This window comes from Cololabis saira, chromosome 4, assembly GCF_033807715.1.
Source record: "Cololabis saira isolate AMF1-May2022 chromosome 4, fColSai1.1, whole genome shotgun sequence".
Lineage (NCBI taxonomy): Eukaryota > Metazoa > Chordata > Actinopteri > Beloniformes > Belonidae > Cololabis > Cololabis saira.
This window is the reverse complement of record NC_084590.1, coordinates 12,432,858-12,439,991: the sequence shown is the minus strand read 5'-3', so window position 1 is coordinate 12,439,991 and position 7,134 is coordinate 12,432,858. Positions and strand designations below refer to the sequence as shown.

Genomic DNA, 7,134 nt, shown 5'->3' with positions numbered 1-7,134 from the left:
TTAAAAGTTAAAATATACTGTCATCTTTTATGCAGTTATTCTGGACATGTCCAGAATGGAGAACCGTTGCACTGATGGTGGTAAGGAGACTGCAATGAAATCTGAATAGCAGAAGTACAACTTTTACCACTTGCCAATACAAAAACAGTTTTTAGCAGACTTTTTTTTGTAACCAAATCGTATTCTATCACCCCCTCCCACATGCCATATTTCTCCATCCCCCCTCTCTGTCGGTGCTGCAGCCCACCCTGCTCCGAGCTTAAGTGGTACATGCCATGAGAAAGCCCATCTCTGGAAGGGAGGAGGGGAGGGTGATCTCGGTCTCTGCTAAGAGGCAACTGTAGTCCCCCAACATAAGCACATTCGCAGATGTCTCTGCACGCGTAGAGCCGTCTCAACCGTCACGACAGAGCAGCCGGCTTCTGTGTGAGCCAACGAGCCGTAGACGGACAAAAACAGAGACATACAAAAAGAGGTAGAGAGGAGAGGGGGTGGGAGTGAGCGTGAGGAAAAGGAGAGGTGCGGAGCCACAGAGGCAAAACACATACATTTCTGCCACTCTGACGTTTCCTGCGCGTGTGAGCCCACGAAGAGGAGAGAGAAGAGACAAAAACAAATCCTGGGAGCGCGAGTCCTCTCTTTGATTTACATCACTCTCCTTTTTTTCTCTCCATTATCCAATGCATGAAGGCGAGTTTCTACTGGCATGGCAGAATAAAAGAAAGGGATGCTTTGAATGCTGCCTTTCCTTCAAGATGGGACAATGAAGAGGAAGGGGGACAACACACAGCAGGGACAAGAACAGGATTTCTAGGATGAATTGGAGTCTTTCTGCCGCTGGGAGTAGCAGCAGTCTTACACTGAAGTCTCTGAATGAGGTAAAAATACAGATAGCACACTATCTTCATGTTCATCATGCCTGACTGGTTGAAATGCACAGATATGCATCAGACATGCACTCGAAAGCAGCATGCACACAAGCTTGAGAGAGATGAACCAATTTCCATGCTGATCAGGGCTGGATTAGCAGTCAGGGAGATTGTCATCTTTGTCCCCAGGTCGCTGTGAACAGCGGCACTGTGGAACTGAGAGGGAAAATCTGTGCATGTTGCAATGTTGCATGCCGCAGAGAGGCAGCACAGGCTGGTGCTGGAAGAAGAGTTCAGTGTCAGCCGGATGAAAGAAAAAATTGGTGTTAATCCTCATGATGAGCATTTGGGTGCTGAGCAGAAGGGATTTGGTTTTTAAGGGACCCGCAAAGCTAACTGGAATTTACTGTCCATGAGTTTTGCTTATAAGTATAAACTGAATTTACTTTTTCACTATATATTATTGCACATATTGTGGTGGGATTTTTATTTTTATTTTTTTCGAAAAAGTGTGATGAAAGAAATATATTATGAAGTCTAAAAAAACAAAATAGAAAGTCTAAGAGCTTTTCACAGGTGACACTGATCAATCGTACACAGACACCTGCTCCGGGAACCTCAGCTCTTAGAAAAGGTGCTCAGCACAGGTACGAAAGGCATCCATTGTCTGTTGTTTCAAGCCGTGCTGAACTTCTAATCTAAAAAGCAAAAGCAAAAAGCAGGACGAGGTATCGGTTCAACTTAGCAAAGACTGAAAAGAAGCATTGTTCACATGTAGGTGGGAGTTGGTGTTATCAATACTGAAATAACTGACTTATTATTTTTTATGATGTTATATACAAAAATATTTGTGTTTTTACTCGAGCAGAAACCTTTGGTAATCTCAGTGGAAAACATTGCACAATGTCTCCCGGAGGTCTGGGCTCCAGTCCTAAGTCATGTCAAGAGTGCATATCCCATAATTGATCCCTGGGAGTTTTAACTGGTCCTCTCACAGCATGCTGACGCCCAAAACATGACATCAAGCATTACCAGTAAATGTGGCTCCTCTCATATTTGAAAAAAATAAAAAAAACAACAAACCACTGAGTAAAAGTGAAGACCATAATTATTAGAACTAAAAATAAACTCTTGAGTGGTATAGACATGTTTATTCCGTATGTAACGTAAAACCCAAAAAAAAAACCCAAAACCCAAAACTCCTGTCAGTTCAGGATCACCTCACCCTGGAAACTGCAACACAAGACGCAGTGGTCAATATTCCAACACGAGTAACCAGGCGGCTTAACCTTTTAATGCCTGACATGAAATAACACACAAGATTAATAATTTTTTTATATTTTTAACTGAAGTGTTAATCATATATTGAAATTGTATTGTATTCAACAATGTGTACATATTTTTTTTTTATCATTTTGAATTCATTATGTATGATCATTTTATTTTAATTTTATATTTAATTTAATTTATTTATTTTGCAGAATTTTTTGGTTTCTATACAGCTTTTTTTCTCCTTTTTTTAATTGGGGGGAGGGGAGGTAAAAAGGTCCCAGAAATTCAGCTTTATAGGGTTAATTGTGCTCCTTCCATTGTGCAGCCTAAATGCATGATGGCAACAACACCTGGCGCTCATTTCTCAGTCTATACAGCAGTGCTCCCATGCAGCAATGCCATGCATGTTCCCAGCTGTTTCCCACATGGGTGTTAGCGGGCTCCCATATAGCTCTGCACCCTCTGACCGAGTATAAATTTAGTTTCTGCTCACTTCAGCAATGTCAGCTAATAGTATCTGTGTCTTTTATGGAGAAGAACGCTTGTCGTTTCATTCTGTATTCAAGGTTGTCCCTGTCTTTGGCCGCAAAACACAGTGTCCAGGGGCCAGAAATACAAACCCAATTTGCCGAGATTTCTGCCATTGTAACTCACTTACTGAATGAATGGAATAGATTTGTTGGGAAATTTCTGTCATTTTTGTGAGACAGTGAATAGCCGCTTATAAATAACTCACTCAGACTCCCAGTTCATGAATCCATAGTTGTGGGAAAACTATTTCTAAATGTCTGTCTTGGGTAAGTTAAGCTCTAATGGGTGCAGAATACACAAGCCCAGGTTATTGTTCTTGTAGCTCTTTAGCCTCTGATAAGCATCAGAAATGTGGAGCAATAAATGCAAACACAAAGCAATCATCACTCCAGTACACGAATTACCACACAGCGTGTCTTTAAAGTGGTTTGGGGCCTCTTTTACTCAGTAGGTGAAGCAGTTGATCTTCCAATCTGAAGGTCAACAGTTTGATTCCCAGCCCCACCAAGACGTGTCACAACCTGTACAGTCTTTTTACTGACTGAATGTGGAACACTTAATAAATGTTGCATTGACAGTGTGATTTCACAACAGTACTATGTTGGTGAACATAATTGTAAATGCACGTGTTGAAGGTCTTTATGTGAAGTTTATCGCGGGTAACTCAGCAGTATTTCACACATCATTGGGCGGTGTAATAACATGTTCCAGGCCTGAGAAGACGGAGGGATTAGACTGTGAATAAATGTTTTGAAAGCTATTGACAAGACTGTGGGGGTTTAGAAACACGGGGCGGCAAGTGGGTGGATGTAAAGTCTGTCTACCTACGCTGAGAGCTCGCAGATGCAGGTTGTGGAACTGCACTCCAGTGGGAAAAATTCAGCGATGTTTGATGTCTGTTCAGTGGGTGCTATGGGTTTCTCTTTGAAGGTAAGTGAGCTTCTCCGCAGAGTCAAACATGGAGCGGTCCACCCCTAGCAACAGCAGGTCGGAGCGAGGGAACACATTCAACTAGAACAAAAATATATTAACTTTGTTATGCGCAATAGATGGTTGACATCATATGACTGAAAAACAGTGTTACAGCATTCAGTACAGTCTGTGCTTAGCAGTAAAACTATGTATGACAGGTGCAGGCCATGCCAACCCCCACACTTCCCCCATTCATGATCATGAATATTAAATGCTTTAGAAAAAAAAAAAGACTGTTTGCCAGAGAACTGCCACAGTCTTATTTCCAACTCTATTTCCAACTTTCCTACAGTTTACATCAAAGGTTTTCTTGTTCACAGCAGGCAAGTAGGGTGTAAGCGTTCGTTTGCATGCACCACCTGCTGCAAATACACTATGAATATACAAAATATCTGTCTGTATTTGCAGTTTTGTGGAATAAAAAAACACCTCTCGCCACTACAAAGCACGGCTGATATCAGCCAGAGGTTATTACCAATGTACGGCACAAAAACCAGCTGAATGAAAGATGGACATTACAAATTATCAGGTCAACTTGACAAGTGGATAGTAAAAGTAAAGCTCATTATTGTAGTTTTAACGACTAAATTCCTTTAAATGCCCACTCTCCTTAACATTGAAGACGTTATTTTCCTCAAACCAGTTTTATCTGCAGAGTTCTGTATCTGCATGGTGGACTTTGTTGCTGTTTCTCCACAAGCTGTTAAGAAGTGATTTTAGAAGTTGAAAACAAAACATTATGCAACAATGCGGATATTATTGCCTCTAAAACTAGTATGAATATTAGTAGTTCTCAAATCTGCCCTCTAATTCCTGTGTATGAAACGGTTTCATGATCACTGTGATTATTACTGACCAGATGGACAATTATGTGTTTCTCTTATTGACATAAAGCAAAGGCTGCTTGTACCAGGGTTAGGGTTAATGTTTATTCTACACCACAGAATACATTTAGTCACTACAGTTACCAGTGTTATGAACCTGAAGCCTAAATTGTGTGGTGGGACGGTTGGAACGCCGTAGGGTTGGATACATCTGCTTAAAAATGCAGTGGGAACATGCTCTTTACACCAAAATGGCTTCTAAGAACAATCTGTCAGGTCTTGCAGCAGCGCGGCTGTACCTCACTAGACTGCACTCCACGGGGCGCTTAAAATCTGTCCATCTGCCCAATGACAAAGACACTATTGTGGCTCATTACTGTCCTGCAGAGGAATTAGAATAAAGTGCACTCCCCGGACGTGTGCTGGCAGCGGCTCCCCGCCTTCCCTCCAGCAGCTTTTCTCCCCTCAGGGACGGCGCTCGTTCGCTCGAGGTTCCTCACAGCAGCTTGTAGTGACCAGCAACACCACATAATTAGATGCTCAACTCCTAAAAACTGCTGGAGCTGTTGAAGTCATCGTGACTTGTTTCAGCAATTTCGGGAGGGTTGCCAAACAGAATCACTGGACAGGCTACTAGCACTCACTTAAATGGGAAATTGAGTTTGAAAGGCAAGGATTATAAGAGGAGGACGGGATGCTATCTTAAAGTCCAGAGGCAATGGCGCTCATAATAGAAAGCATTAAAGTCAAAGAAAGAAAGTGCTTCAAAAGGATCATAAAGCATACCTTGAAAGGTCTTTTTTTTCCACACATTGTATTGCTTTTCAAAAGAGATGTAGATTATATGTCACATTTTTCTCTGGGAAATGTATTCAAGCATATTAATTAGTGAGGTGTTTGATAACAGAGGTACTCAGTATGATTGGATCAGTGGCATCACATCGTGTAAGTGTCCCAGTCAAAGTGCAAAAGATGCTCGTGAAATTTATTTTACACTGTAAATCATATTTCATTCTGACGAAGCCAAAAAAAACCAGAGCACCCTGTCAAGTATCACATTAATCTTCAATCCAAAACCGGAGCTGCCTCTTAGGGTTGGTTGATGCCATCCTTCCTCTCAGTCATGCTTAAAATAAGTCAGAAGATGCCAGCATCACTTACACAATACCACAGGCAAATAAAACTAATGTGTTTTGCTTTGTTTTGTTTGGTTTTTTTTAGCAAAAAAGAAAAGAAAAAAGGAAAAAAGGAGTATTATTCCAGTCAGAGCAGCCACATTAAAGATTGTTTTTTCCTCTTGTATTATTTAGAAAGCTTGTTAAAATCTGTAACATTTTAACAAGTGATTTGTTTTTGTTCAGACATCATGTTTCACGTCCGCTGAGCAAGTTGGCCCATGAAGTAAACCCTGTAATCATTTGTTTTACAGGGTTTTACCGCTTAGGCATCAGTTTCAATTGGTAAGACTGAGTGAGTCAAACAAATTATTTTTCTTAGTGATTTTTTTTTTTTTCTTTAATATAATCTCGTCATGCATATTTGTGGTTACCCATGCTCCCCGGGGGCAATGCTGCTGTTAGAACAGAGGGAGGCATTACAAACAGCTGGCAGCTGGAAGTCACTTGTTTTGTTTTGTTCAAATTCATCAGGCCTGCTGAAGATTAGGAGCCGGAGCAGAGATGCTGCTGAAGGCGTACAGTGCGTGTAGCCTCAAGTTTATGACAAAGACACACACACACACACACACACACACACACACACACACACACACACACACACACACAATAACTACTAAAGACTGCAATATCTCCAGGCACAAGCAATAAGCACAACTCCTCACCCGGCCCGCAAGGTTTGCCTCCTCCAGAGCCAAACTGTGTTATACCACATTGAAAGATCAAGAAGTGGCTTGCAGCTCCGCTCCCTCCTCTGCCTCCTCTAGTTTCAATTATTTTGAGTGTTACAATTACAAGAGTGAAAAGGAAGAGCTTCACTCCGTCCATCATGTCGAAATGAGCTTAACCTGCAATCACTGTGGCAGCGATGGCACGGCTCGTGTCGTTAGTGGAGTGTTAAGTGCATTTAGCCAACTGTGAAACTACAGTAGAATAAACTGCATGTCCCCCACAACAGTAAATGTCTGCTATCAGAAGTCAGGGAAGATAATTTCAGATGATGACAGAGGTCTTCCCTTGTCGTCACCCTGAGCCACATGAGGATAATGTGACCTGACAGCGGTGATGAACAATGTGGGTGTGCTAGTTATAGTTGAGGTCTAACAAACAAAACACTATAACTGGGAATTATATCAAATATGAATATTATAAAGAAAGGTGCTATTTTCAATCATTTGGATGTATCTGCAAACCTGAAGATCGGATCCGTCTGATCTGACGTTACAAATGTTTTATCAAAGCAGGAAGTCTGGTGGTGAATCTTTTGAAGCTTTTATGCCTCCGTCTCTCTGGTAGCCATCCACTCCCATCCAGTGGCGGCTGTCGCAATTACTCACAGATTAGGAAATAGCGAAGGGTTGCACAGAACCATTGAAAAAGTCCTGCTCTCTCATTTACCCTTTTGAGAAAATCCTCGAGGCTTTTGTCGCAAATCCCTCATCTTTAACGAGAATAAGTGAGCGTCCAGCTCTGCAGGGGAAGGCATCACCT

The 7,134-nt window shown here is 41.7% G+C and overlaps 1 protein-coding gene across 5 annotated transcripts in view; it reads left to right on the top strand.

Moving 5' to 3' along the window:
- Positions 1-372: 372 nt before the first annotated feature.
- b3gat1a (beta-1,3-glucuronyltransferase 1 (glucuronosyltransferase P) a) overlaps positions 373-7,134 on the top strand; it is a 110,171-nt gene continuing 103,409 nt past the window's right edge. For all 5 annotated transcript variants that reach the window (XM_061718884.1, XM_061718886.1, XM_061718885.1 and 2 more), the window contains exon 1: positions 373-878. The gene's annotated coding sequence lies outside the window, so the exon portion shown is untranslated. The remainder of the gene's footprint in view (positions 879-7,134) is intronic.